The sequence below is a fragment of the Mustela erminea genome, chromosome 8, assembly GCF_009829155.1.
Source record: "Mustela erminea isolate mMusErm1 chromosome 8, mMusErm1.Pri, whole genome shotgun sequence".
Taxonomy (NCBI): Eukaryota; Metazoa; Chordata; class Mammalia; order Carnivora; family Mustelidae; genus Mustela; species Mustela erminea.
In genome coordinates, this window is record NC_045621.1 from 96,925,096 (window position 1) to 96,939,835 (window position 14,740).

At 38.5% G+C, this 14,740-nt stretch overlaps 1 protein-coding gene across 11 annotated transcripts in view; it reads left to right on the forward strand.

Annotated features, from left to right (window-relative positions):
• Positions 1-14,740, forward strand: part of NCKAP5 (NCK associated protein 5) — a 970,240-nt gene that overhangs the window by 488,343 nt on the left and 467,157 nt on the right. The window lies entirely within an intron of this gene.

Below are 14,740 nucleotides of genomic sequence, written 5' to 3' on the forward strand. Positions count from 1 at the left end.
ATTGAAAAGTAAACCAGAGGGGTTCAACGACAGACTGGGAAAAGCAGAGGAAAGAATCATTTAGCTTAAAGACAGAGTAGTGGAATTATTCCAATCAGAATGACAAAAAGAAAAAAGAATGAAACAAAGTAGGTTGCTTAAGAGACTTAGAGGACAATATCAAACTGACTAACATTCCAGTGATAGGGCTCCCAGAGGAAGAAGAGAGGGAGAAAGGAGCAGACATCTTAATTGAAGAAATGACAGTTGAAAACTTTTCTAACTTGGAGAAAGAAACAGATAATCCAGCTTTAAGAACCCCAGAGAGTTACAAATAAGATGAGCCCAAAAGACACATACTAGAGCACATTATAATTAAAATGTCAAAAGTTAAGGACAAGGAGAGAATCTTAAAAACAGCAAGAGAACATGTATAGGGAACCTCCTTTCCCTTCCAATGAGATTGTCAGCAAACTTTTCAGCAGAAACATTGCAGGCCAGAAGAGAGTGGCACAATATATTCAAAGTGCTAAAATATTAAAAAAAAAAAAAAAAAAAAAAGACAAAAACAAAAACAAAAATACCTTCCAACCGAGAATGCTCTGCATGGCAAAGTTATTCAGAATTGAAGGAGAGATAAAGAGATTTCCAGAGAAGCAAAAGGTAAAGGAATACATCAACACTAGACTGCTTATACAAGAAATGTGAAAGGGATTTTTTTTTTTATGCTGAAAAGAAAGGGTGCTTATTACTAAAAGGAACACATATGAAAGAATAAATCTCACTGGAATGTTAAATCTGTAATCAATTTAGTGGATTAAATTATAAAGTTATAACGCTAACATGAAGATTAAAGACAGCATAGTAAATAGAACTGTAATTACAGTCATTAGGTAAAAGGTACACAAAATATAGACATGTTTAGTGTAGAAATACAAATTCCTACCTCAAGAAACAAGAATAGACAAGTCAAAAACCTAACTTTATCCTACAAGGAACTAGAAACAGTGGAAGGAAGGAAATACCAAAAATTGGAGCAAAAATAAATGAAACAGACTAACTATAGAAAAGGTCAATAAAACTAACAGTTGGTTCTTTAAAAAGATAAAATTGATAAACCTTTAGCTAGAATGACCAAGACAAAAGAAAGGACTCAAATAAAATCAGAAATGAAAGAGAAGTTACCCCTGATATCACAGAAATACAAAGGATTATAAGAGACCACTATGAACAATTATATACCAACAAATTGGCCAACCAAGAAGAAACAGATACATTCCTAGAATATACAACCTGTCAAGACTATTTCATGTGAAATAAAAGATCTGTATAGTAAGAAGATTAATTCAGTAATCAAAAACCTCTCATACAATGAAAGCTTAGGTGTGTTTGGGTAGCTCAGTTAAGCATCTGACTCTTGATTTTGGCCCATGTCTTGATCTCAGGGTAATGAGATCAAGTCCCACGTCAGGTTGCATGCTGGGCATGAAGTCTGCTTAAGATTCTCTCTCTCCCTCTGCCATTCTCCCCACATTGTGCCCCCGCTCACTCTCTTTCACCCTCCTTCTCTCTAAAGAACAACAACCACAACAACAAAACATAAAAAATATAAAGAGATCAGAACCAGATGGCTTCACTGGTGAATTCTGCCAAACGCTCACAGAAGAATTAATACCAATCTTTCTTAAACTCTTCCAAAAAAATGAGAAGAGGCAGGAACACTTCCTAACTCATTTTAGGAGACCAGCATTACCCTAATACTAAAACTAGACAAGAAGACTGCAATAAGAAAAGATTACAGACCATTATTCCTGATGACCATAGATGTAAAAATCCTCCACAGAATATTAACAAACCAAATACAGAAATTCAATAAAAAGCTTGTATACCATGATCAAATGGGATTTATTCTAGGGTTGTAAGGGTGGTTCAACATCAGCAAATCAGTCAGTGTGATATACCACATTAACAAAATGAAAGATAGAGATCATATTATCATCTCAATAGATGCAGAAGAAGCATTTGACAAAATTCACTGTCCATTCATGAGATCCATTATTAAGCTAAAAACTCTCAACAAAGCAATTACAAGGGAAACCTACATCAACATAGTAAAGACCATATTTGAGAAGAAGCTAACATTGCTAACACAGCCAACATCATACTCACCAGTAGAAAGGTGAAAGTTTTTCCTCTAAGATCAAGACAAGAATCCCCACTTTCACCACTTTATTTATTTATTTATTTGACAGAGATTACAAGTAGACAGAGAGGCAGGCAGAGAGAGAGGAAGGGAAGCAGGCTCCCTGCTGAGCAGAGAGCCCAATGCAGGGCTCGATCCCAGAACCCTGGGATCATGACCTGAGCTGAAGGCAGAGGCTTTAACCCACTAAGCCACCCAGGCGCCCCTCCACTTTCACCACTTTTTTAAAATACAGTATTGGACCTACATAGAGCAATTGGGCTTGAAAAAAGAAGTAAAATGCATCCAAGTTGGAGAGAAGTAAAACTGTCATTATTTATAGATGACATGTATTATATATAGAAAACCCTGAAGAGTCCATCAAAAAATTGTTAGAACTGATAAATGAGCTCAGTAAAGTTACAGGGTACAAAATTAATGTACAAAAATATGTGTATTTTTATGCACTAGTAATGAACTATCAGAAGAATTCAGAAAATAATCTCATTTGCAATTGCATCAAAAAGAATAAAACACCTAGGAATAAATTTAACCAAGGAGGTGAAAGACCTGTGCTGAAAACTGTAAGACATTATTGAAATAAATTAAAAACAGAAATGAGAGATATTCCATGCTCATGGACTGAATGCATTAATATTGTTAAAATGTCCATATCACCTACAGCAGTATAAAGACTTGGTGCAATCCCTATCAAAATCCCAATGGCATTTTTAAAGTAATGGAATAAATGATTCTAAGATTTATATAAAGCTACAAAATATCCTGAATAGCCAAAGAAATCTTGAAAAAAGAACAAAGCTGGAGACATGTGTTCCCTGATTTCAAACTATATTACAAAGCTATAGTAATTTAAAAGGCATGGTATTCATATAGAAACAGACAAATAGATCAATAGAAGAGAATAGCCTAGAAATAAGCCCATGCATATTTGGTCATTTAATTCATGACAGAGGAAGAAAGGGTATACGCTGTGGAAAGAATAGTCTCTCTGATAACTGGTTGTGGGGAAACTGGACAGCCACATGCAAAAGAACCAAATTGGACTGCTGTCTTACACCACTCACAAAAATCAACTCAAAATGAATTAAAGACTTGAATGTAAGACTTAAATTCATAAAACTCCTAGAAAAAAAATAGAGGTCAAGCTTCTTGACATAGATCCTGATGATGATTTTTTGGATTTGACACCAAAAAAGTAAGACAACAAAATAAAAAGTAAACAAATTTGGGAGAATATCAAATTAAAAAGATGCATAGCAAAGGAAACCATCAAGAAAATGAAAAGCCATCTTACAGAATGGGAGAAAATATTGCAAATGATATATCTGACATGGGGGTTAATATCCAAAATATATATAAAAAAAAACCTTATGCAACGCAACATTTAAAAAAACAACAACAATCCAATTAAAAAAGTCTCCCTGATATGAGGAAACTGAGAGACAATGTGGGGGTTTGGGGGGGTAGGAAAGGAATTAATGAAACAAGATGGGATCGGGAGGAAGACAAACCATAAAAAACTCTTAATGTCACAAAACAAACTGAAGGTGGCCAGGGGAGGGGGGGTAGGGAGAGGGTGGTTGGGTTATGGACACTGAGGAGGGTGTGTGCTATGGTGAGTGCTGTGAAGTGTGTAAACCTGGTGGTGCACAGACCTGTACCCCTGGGGCTAATAATACGTTATACATTAATTAAAAATATATAAAAATTAATTTAAAATAAGTCAAGATCTGAATAGACATTTTTCCAAAGAAGACATACAGATAGCCAACAGGTATATAAAAAGGTTCTGAACATCACTAATCATCAGGGGAATACAAATCAAAACCACAATAAGATACCACCTCATACCTGTTAGAATGGCTGTTACCAACAAGACAAGAACTCTTGGCAAGGATGCGGAGGAAAGGGAACACTTATACTCTATTTACGGGAATGTAAATTGGTATAGCTACTACAGAAAACATTACGGATATGCTTCAGAAAGTTAAAAATAGAACTACAATACAATCCAGTCATCCCACTACTAGATATTTATTCAAAGAATACAAAAACACTAACTCAAAAAGATACCTGCACCCACATGTTCATTAGAGCATTATTTATAATAGCTAAAATAGGGAAACAGCCTAAGTATCCATTGATAGATGAATGGATAAAGAATCTGGTATATATGTACAATGGAATATTACTCAGACATATAAAAGAGTGAGATCTAGCTATTTGGGACAGCATGCATGGACTTCAATGTATTAGGCTAAGTGAAATAAGTCAGGGAAAGACAAATACCATATGATTTCACTTATATGTGAAATCAAAAATAAAAAAAAAAAAAAAGAAAAGAAAAAGCAAGCTCAATGATTCAGAGAACAGAGTGGTGGTTGCCAGAGGTGGGGGCTGGGATCGGGAGAAATGGGTGAACTGTTTGTGTGTGTGTGTGTGTGTGTGTGGTTACTGTTTACTTTAAATACATTCAATAATTCATAATAAAACATTTTAAGAACAGAATTTTAAGTCTTTAGGGATCATGTGAAATGTTTTCATTTTACACATAATGAAGGTGACAGAGTTACTTGATCTGCATGAGGTGACATGACTAGTTAATTCATGCCAAGGCTGAAACTAGAAGCTCACCTCTTCTCATTGTGTCTTCATCTTGGGTATCAGGGTACGAGCAGTTGATTTAGAATCAGGAGACCAGAGTTCGTTGCCTCACTTCATTATATACTATTTCAAGCAGATCTCTTAACCTCTAAAAGAATAATTTTCTCATCTATTAAAAAAATAAAATTTTTCTGTCCTACCTACCTTTCAGGGCAGGAGTGTCAAGTATACAAATATGATTTGTGAGCTGTAAGCAACTCTGGAAATGGAAGCTTGGATTATTGTTGAATTGGTCACCATGAAGTAGTTTAGAAGTGATTCGCACTGGACTTGTTTTTCATAATGGCAAAGATATTATTTATTCCAGTGATTTATGTTTAACCATTCAATGATAGCTAAATCATTGTGCTGCTTTCAACCCCTCGGATACTCAGATCAATGGGCTAACCAAGTTAGTGATGGTTTCTTCAGGCTGGCATTCATCACCCCCTATTAAATATTGTCCCTTAAAACTTATTTTAACACAGAAGACTTGAATTCTTTTACATGACAACTCTATTACTTTTATGTAAGTGGATTTCTGAGAGAGGCCAGAATTTGGGGTCAGAGGAAGGAATCTTCTTAGGCCACCACAAGACCCAAAAGGTGCTAGAACCACAAGAAAGCCTTTGAGCTGAAATTTTGAATTTTATTATGATTCTAGTGGTGCTTAATTCAGAGACAGTCCCAGGTAATTTTGTCATATATATGTGTCCTGGTGATTGTAAACCAACTCTAAGAGGAAACATGTAAGGTAGACTGCCAGATACTACAAAAAACAAAAACATGTGCTAAATCACAAGCTGGGGAAATGTCAGCCTCCTAAAACCAGATTTCAAATTTTAAAGTCTTTTTGGTAGCTGTAGTTCAGTTCTTCAGTTTATGGGTGTGATGAATTTTGAAGAGAGTTAGAGACTATGCCAAAATGAGGGACATTTTATGGCTTAGATAATGGGAGCTATTCTCTAAACTTAAGGATTTTAAATAGAAAAGTGATTAAGATGAAGCAAGAATGAAACATGCTTCATTATTCTAGTATGGGTATTGTGTTTAAATGTAAGATAGGCGGACACTGGCCTAGGACAATCAATCAAAAAACACAGGGAAAATTATGCGAAGAAAGACCTTCATTTCAGCGCTATTCGGAGGGCAAACTATTTTAAATGATACAAACACCTGAAAACCAAGGCAGTGATTAAGTAAAAGGTCATATAGCCAATCTGTAGAATGGCTCTGGAACATGATATTTTTATGAACATTATGTGGTGACATGAAAAAAATGTTCATAATATTGTATTAAACAAGATACCAAATTCTATGTTACTACAATTACATATCCATAAATTACAAACCAGGCAGAATGACTATACTACATTGAAGTGCATACTACATTAAAACTTTTTTTTTCTTTTTCTCTCTCTTAAATTGCAGAGTTCTTTGTGCCTGGAATGTTTTTTCTCAGTTCTTCACATAGCTGATTCTTTTCCATCTTCTCCTTTCTGTGTAGAGGTTGCCTCCTCAGACAGACCTACCCTAATGCACCTCACCCCATTACTTCCACCACAGTACCCCATTTGATACTTCCAGAGAACATTCCACTTGTGGTCTGGCATTCCTGGAGAACAGAGACAACATCATTTTCATCTCCTTGGTTTGTATAGCAACAAACACCACACCCAGCACAGAGTAGACTCTGGAACATTTGTTGACTAATAATCCTGATGGAGTTAACCAAGGGATAATAGAAATGTTTGTCACAAATTGAACTGAAAAGATGATGACTAAATTGAGTTCCATTTTTTTGTAGTGGAAAAAATCTTCCTTTTCCACTATAAAAATCCACTTCCTTTTGTAGTGGAAAAAAGTAGTTTACCTGCCAGAGCTCTGCCTCCTCAGCACCAAGGCATACACAGAGTTGATTAAGAATCAGAGGGTGACTGGGGAGAGTAGAATTTGGGGTTATGGATGGCAAGTGATCATGAAGGCAGGATCCCTGGATCTTGGTGACACCAGAGGACATCTTTTTTTTGCAGTCCAAAGCTTAGGTTCCCCCAGAACCCAGTGTCTCTCTGGTCAGCCCTGGAGTCCCTGCTTACTCTGTCTCCATAGCTCTCTTTGCTGTAGTTCCTTTCTGCTGAGAGAGTCATTTCACTTCTCTCTGTCTCTAAGGGCATGCAGCTACAATCCATTCATTAGCACTCCGTAGTTTTGCATTGGATTTTATACCACATTCACCTCTTCTACTACTGATAGAAATTTTTACAGAATCAATTGCTGGGTCATAGGCTATGAGCATCTTGAACATTAACATATAATGCCAAATTGTTTTCCAGGGGGGTTGTGTGGTTTGCGGTCCCAGCAGCAGTGGTCATGACAGGTACCGCCGCTTCATTTCATTTTTCCTTCTCGATACTGTTGACATTTTGGGTCTAATGATTCTTGGTAGGGGCTGTCTGTGGACTATGGGATGTTCAGTGGCATTCCTGATCTCTCCCTAACAGATGTCAGTAGCACCCTCCCCCAGTATAAAAACTGAAGATGTCTCTAGACATGGCCAATGTCCCCTAAGAAGGAGAGGCAAAACTATTCTGCACTGAGAACCATTCTCCCTGGGAACTGCTCTGTATCTTTGCCAACACTTAACATTATCATTATCCAGTCTCTCTTTGCACCTGCTAACCCCACAAATCTAGGCAGGTGGGTATACACAGATTAGACCTCACAGGAGGATTTAACTCAGGCATCCAAATACAGCTTCTGGTTTCATGTGAAGGTGTTTTCCTACAACTGTCTTCTGGGATATGTGATGCTGAGGCGAGTACCCATAACTTTTCTTCCAAAACAAGTTATTGCATTTCCAGTGTTCAGAGCTTTCCTGATACACCATTGCACATGCTCTAAGTTTTAATTTGGGCAGGCCCCTGGAAAGAAGGGATTCCAGTGAGACTGCCAGACAGGGGTTTAGGATTCTGGGCAAACCATACCTGAGTGTCATTTAAATAGGATGGACATCTGTAAGCCACTTCAGAGAACTGCCGGGAATGGGCACTTGGTTTGCAACAGGAATAGATAAGATGAGAGCAGTCTTGCTCAGTCACCAAAACCTCTAGCCTGTGGTTTATACATTTGTGTTACAAGGTATAACAGTAAGAATATACCACCACCAGTAAGATTTTTTTGATGCCTTATTATTTGATCTAAGATTTTTTGATGCCTTATTATTTGATCTAGTTCAGCAAAGACAAAGAGAAGGATGCAAATAGGTACCTGGGGGTAAACAACCTCACCAAGTGTCAGCTGGAAAGAGGCAGACCCTGGATTCCTACTCAGCTTTTCCTCCAGAGCACACTTTCTTACCTTCTTCTGTGCCCCATCCTCTTATGGTTATGAGCTGTGTTTAAAACTGGAAACACAGCAGCAGTTTGGAACTTTTTACACCATTTGGCACCCTAGCTGTTCTCTGGGATGAGCCACCACATATTGTTGAAAGGGATTAATTTTTCTGTCATGAAAAAAAATATTTACCTACCCCATGGGGAGCTGTTCCAAGCTCTGCATCCCCGTAGAGTGGATCTGTACACATTGAAGCTTTTGAAATTGAGCTCTTGCCTGTGTGCTTGCAATGGCTCTCTCATTGTTTGCTGTGCCTCACTTGCTTTGCATACTCTGTTTTCTTAGGCATCACTATGCTTAAAGGAGGTGCTCAATTGGCACTTGTTTTGTTCTGTTGAGATATGCCCATATTTAAGATATCTAAGAGCTCCAGACTTACAAAACAGATAAATTATTCAGTCTAGGTATGCAGGAATAGGTCCTTTCCCAGTTTCCAAGGCTGCCTCTAACTAACAGAATTCTTTGAACTGGAATTCATCTACTGCAATTACTGCTTGACAGAGAAACTAAAGCTTAAGATGTTAAGGTACCCGAGAAATAAAAATGAAATTTCCTTTAAAATGGGAAGTCAGTAAGAAAATGGAAACTTTAAACAAATAACAGCAGCAGCAAAATTAAACTCCACTCCTCATTATACCTTTTCAAGAACACGTGGGTGTGTATCAGTCCAGCGTCTCTGGATTATAAAATTCCTGGGGCAGAAGCTGTGCATTTTAAAGTTTTAGTGCCAAATGATTTTTATTCTGAGGTTTTCCTCCAGCAAAAATATCAGGCTGGCCTCATTTAGTGTTGACCAACAACTTCCAGTGGTAAGGAAGGGTAACATTAAGGTTTTTTTCTAAGATGTCTGGGGACTTTGGCAAGTGAAGTATTTGTGCCCCCTTTCCCACGGGCACTTCTTATTGCCTGTTGTAGCTCAGGAACGTGGGAAGGCTTAGATTCCAGTGGCGTCAGGGAGAGTTTTGAGCTGCTGACAAGTAAGGGCTCCCGCTCAGCGTCCTTGTGCCTCTACCAAGGGAGGCAATCAAGTTAAAGCACGGGACACAACTGTGATCTGAGAACACTGCTGTAAATGGGGCCTTCAGGGCCAGTCACACAGGCAGATGCCAAGCAGCCGAAATGCTGCGCTTTCCTCACCTGGAGTGATGGTCCGCTCGTTCCCCCGAGGTTTCCAAAGTGCTGTTCATGGCATTTTCTTTTTCACTTTTAAGTTCCTTGAAATTTAATTTTCCATTTTTTTCAAACGTATAAAGGTAGAGCATTTCAGAACACGTTTTGTCTCTGTTGAGAGGTAACATCATGCCTGAGTTTCCTTGGGCTATTCTGGTTTTATTCTTCGCCTTTTATGGAAGCGAAAGCATGGCCCTCGTTCTCTAGTGCCACCTTTATGTCACCGAACCTTCACCGTAATGCATTTTCTTCCACGCAAAACAATAACATATGGCTGTTTGGGGGGATCCTGCTCTTGAAAAGCACTTGGTTTACAAACACCGTTATTTTAACTGCAGAAAGTAATTTAAGAGGAGCCGCAAGTGGCTTGGAAAGCTCTCAATTTTCTGGCTTGTCTTCTTAAAAGACTATATGTTGTGAAGACGTACAGACCTGAGTGGACTATTTCCTAAATTTAAAAAAAAAAAAAAAAAGGATCACATCAAGGAAGTCGATTCGGTGTTTCCTTAAGAGCAAAAATGTGGCATCCGGTGTGGAGATAGAACAGAGTCACCATCCCGAGGATGTTCGAGAAAGAATTTAGGGCTTCTGTAGATCATTTTGATTTTTTTTCCCTCTCATAGTAACACCATATTTACAGGGATAAATGAATGTTGAACTTCTTTTTCCAAAAATAAATGAGGTGCTGTGGCTTAAAGTATTGTATTTATACTTCTGCTTTCCATAGAGCAATCCCTTTCCAACTTAAGATGCTATAACTCTTGTAAATGTGGGTATGGTACTTTTTAAATTCAGAAATGTTTTTCCGTGTAGATCTTTAATCTTCAGCACAGTGCTTTATGTGAATTTTAAATGTAGTAATTAAATGACTTCTCACAAAAACAAAACAAAACAAAACAAAAACATGTCTCTGCAAACCCCACTCCTTGCCTATGGTAGAAATTATATTAAACTTTCAAAATGTTGGGGTACATGGGTGGTTCAGTCATTAAGTGTCTGCCTTCAGCTCAGGTCAGGATCCCAGGGTCCTGGAATCGAATCCCACAGCAGGCTCCCTGCTCAGCGGGAAGCCTGCTTCTCCCTCTCCTACTCCTCTGGCTTGTGTTTTGTCTCTTGCCGTCTCTCTCTCTGTCAAATAAATAAATAAAATCTAAAAAAAACCCCACAAACAAAAGTTTCAAAATCTTTCTTATTGGCCTTTTGCCTACTTATGTAGAATATCCTTTCTGAGGAGGTTAGTGGTATGGTTGGGAAAAGCAGAGGCTTTGGAAAGTGGCGACTGTAATTATAGCTTCAACAAAGTCTGCAAGAGGACATAAAAGAAGAATGAGAAGGAGCAAGTATAGATCTGATCTCCGTATTGTCCCTTCGGGAGGGAACGAATCCTGTGAACCGTCTTGAGTACAAACCTGTATTTCAAGAGTTTTTCAAGAAATTAAGAAACATCTGTTCTCTTTTCCCTTGGCTGTGGCTCCCTAGTGTCTATAGGCGAAGATGTCCGTGCAGAGTGCCAAGGCTTCCCCTATCTCATTACCTGATGGTATAAAAAGAACAAAGTAAAAACTTCCTTGGACAAACCCAAGCTTTCGGGGGTACAGTGACTTTTCAAAACCTGAATCTCAAATAGCATGGAGGACATAGGGAGATAGAGAGGAGAAGGGAGTTGGGGGAAATTGGAAGGGGAGGTGAACCATGAGAGACTATGGACTCTGAAAAACAATCTGAGGGTTTTGAAGGGGCGGGGGGTGGGAGGTCGGGGTACCAGGTGGTGGGTATTATAGAGGGCACGGATTGCATGGAGCACTGGGTGTGGTGCAAAAATAATGAATACTGTTATGCTGAAAATAAAAAATAAATTTAAAAAAAACAAACAACCTGAATCTCACTGGAGAGCTCCTAAAAATTAATTTTTACCTGAGACATATGCTGAGTGCTGGGACAACTGCCACCGTGCTTTGCTCAGCAGTGTGCTGACATACAGTGTTGGCAGTGGAGTGGTACATGCTGCTTCTCTGGCTTTGGTTGGAAGGGTGGAGTCTCAGAGCATCCGTGGAAGAGGAAGGTGTGTGCTATGCAGTATTTGCCAGTCCCAGTGGTTGACACATAGGCAGGGGTCTGGATGCTGGCATTAAAAATTGGGCTGCAACTATATTTCTAGGGAATGAAGTTTAAATTCAGTTTTGAATTTACTGTTTCTAAGTGTGTACTGTTTGGATATATTTATAGGTAGACTAGTTTTAGTGAGTGTACGTCTCAGGGCTTTAAGGGCGAGACCAGTCAGATGAGCATGGATGACGGCCCCAGTCTCATAGAGGGTGTCAGTACAGTGGTCACTGAGCAGCTTATTAACAAGCATAAGACAAGTGTTTGCTAATATTATATGTAAAGCAGAACAGCTTCCCTAGAAATAGGTGATCATGTGACGATTTCCTAAGGGAGAAAATTCTAGGACCGAACCTTAGCCCTGGGCATGGGAAGTTCTAAGAGCTGAACTAGGAGTAGCTGGGAAAAAGAAGGAGTAAATTGTGTGGCTGGGACACATCGGAAGGAAAGCTATCAGTTGAAGGACTTTCTGCACTGGCCGGAGTTGATCTTTGATATATGTAGTTCTTAGAGTACCTCAAGTTCATATGCTGAAGTCCCAACTCCTCATAACCCAAAACATGACCTTATTGAAAACAGTCATCGAAGGTGTAATTAGTTAAGATGAGGTCTTAATATAGTGGGGTCAGCCCGGAGTCCAATGACTGGGGTCCTTACAAATATAAGGAAATGTGGACCCAGACATGCACGCAGGGAGAAGGCCATGTGATGATTGCTATTATGCAGCCCTAAGCTGGGAGAGCGGCATATTACAGACCCTTGCCGAGTGCTTTCAGGGGGAGCATGGCCCTTTTGACACCTGATTTTGGACTTCTGGCCTCCAGAACTTCAGAGAATAAATTTACGTTGTTGTAAGTCACTTGTTTTATGGTCCTTTGTTATAGCAGCTCTGGTAAACTGATCTTGCTGTAGAATCTTTGTTCAAATGCAGTCCTATTTAAAAATTCAGGACCTAAAACCCATCAATGTGGAAATGCTGTCAGTGACAAAGGAATGGGGAGAGGTGCTCAGGTGCCCCCATCACGTGCACTCACAGCCTGCCTTCCCATTGCTCCTCCTTCCAACTTTGACCTAGGGTGACCCCTAGCAACAATTGCCAAGCTGTTATTTGATTTATGAGCTTTACTCCCCATGCTAACCAACAAGATTTGCCATTCCAGTTGAACTGCCCTTCTACAATCATCCCAACTTACTTGTTTCTGCCCCTGCCACATTGTTTCACTTTTTTGAAAAGCTTACTTCTTTATTTAGTACTTTCTTTAAAAAAAAAAAAAAAAGCGTTTGAGAGAGTGAAAGAGCAAAAGTACATGCGTGTGCACAGCGAGAGGAGGCAGAGGGAGAGAGAGAGAGAGAGAGAGAATCCTCGGGTTGACTTACCCCTGAGCCCGACACAGGGCTTGAACGCAGGACCCTGGGATCAGCCTCATGAGATTAGATTGGTCCCATCTTTATAATCCAAAATAATCTCCATATTTTAAAATCTGTAACCTTAATTACAGCTGCCAGATCCTTTTTGTCAAATTCACTAGTTCCAGGGATTAGAATGTGGACATCTTTTAGGTGCCGTTATCCAGCCCACCTGTCTTTAAGAGCCAAAGCCATGTGTTCTACCTATTCTTTGTTCTCTCCCTCCTTTACCCCTACCCCCAGTGCCTAGAATAGCAGTAGATTCTCAACAACTTTCATTGTCGACTGAGTAATTGAAAGATTGATGATCCCTGAGATACTTTTTTGTGCTACTGAACCAGTGGCTAGTGAGGTAAATTCTATTTGGGAAGGTAGTTATGTTGCTTGAATATAAAATAGATTGAGACCACAAAAAAATCTCAAGTTTAGAGATGAGCAAGTGGTAGAGCAAATGTAGAAATGAGGTAATAGGTTATGTAACTCTTGGGTTGTCGTGGCAATGGAGACTCTATTCTTCTGGGACGTGAATAGGACACCTGGGTGCTACTGTCACTGACAGTAGGTGGTGCCTTATTTCTGTGTCTGATATAAAATCTCTGTGATACTTTTGAATGAACAGATGAATGTAGCACAATGAATTTTCTTAACTCATAATTCAAAATGAGTTCAAAAGGTGAGACCTCCATTCTGAAGATTGAAGTGTATATCACTATTCATGTCTTAAAAATAAATGGAGGAAAATTTGTAATCATCTTGGATTTCCCTTAACAGCCCAGAAAAAAATTATCTGCAGGCAGCAGTTTGTTTTCCTCCTATTTGCCCACATTACCTGTTTCTATAGCTGCATCCAGTATACTGAAATCAAAGAACACAATGATAGCATATATACTCAGCACTTGCCTCAAAAGGGTTTCAACGAAAACCTCCCTCACCAAGAGCTAACAGAAAGGAGAGACGAAATATTTTGAATTTCCTAAAGGACAATTGTCTGATTTCTGCTTAGCTTTTTATGTATGGAGCAATACTTCTGTCTCTGGCTACCCATACCCTCTTTCATTTAAAAGCATATTCACCCTTTAGTTGAAGTGCATAAAATGTTTTATACCATATAACATCCATACTGCCCCCTCCCAGTGCTTTATGAGATAAAACAGTAGCTAGTATACCTTCAATTATATGGGATGATTTGTGAGGCAAATGAAGAATCATTTTCTCAATTGGAAAATGCCCAATTTATTGGATTACATGATTTTTAAAAATGAAAATATCAAAATTAATTGAATAAGCATTTCCATTTAATGGTGTTATTTACAATGTTCCATCAATAACATGTGAGTTTTGTTTCTTTTATACACTCTTTCAGTGTTTCTCAAATAAAAACTAACAGACACACAAAAACTAACAGACACACAAAAAACTAAAAATAAATAAAATAAAATAAATAAAATAAAAGCTAACAGACACACATAACCACTAGCATTTTAAATACCTAAGGTGCTCATTAATATGGAGATTCCTGAGCCACTTTCAAATCTTCTGAGTTATATTATCTGGGACTATATTTTAAGAACAAACATACACACACACACACACACACACACACACACACACACACACACAGACTCTTTACCCAAAACAGAAACAAACAACAAAAATAATCAAGCAAGAAACAGAAAAACAAACAGAAAAACATCCTCCTAAACAAAAATGCCAAAACCATGAATCAAAGCACATAATGGAATACTATTTTCACAACAAGCACTCAGTAAAATTAGCTAAATATAGAGTCTCCTTCCTTTTTTGAAATCTGTAAATGCCATGCAGTTGGAAACCCTTTTCTCT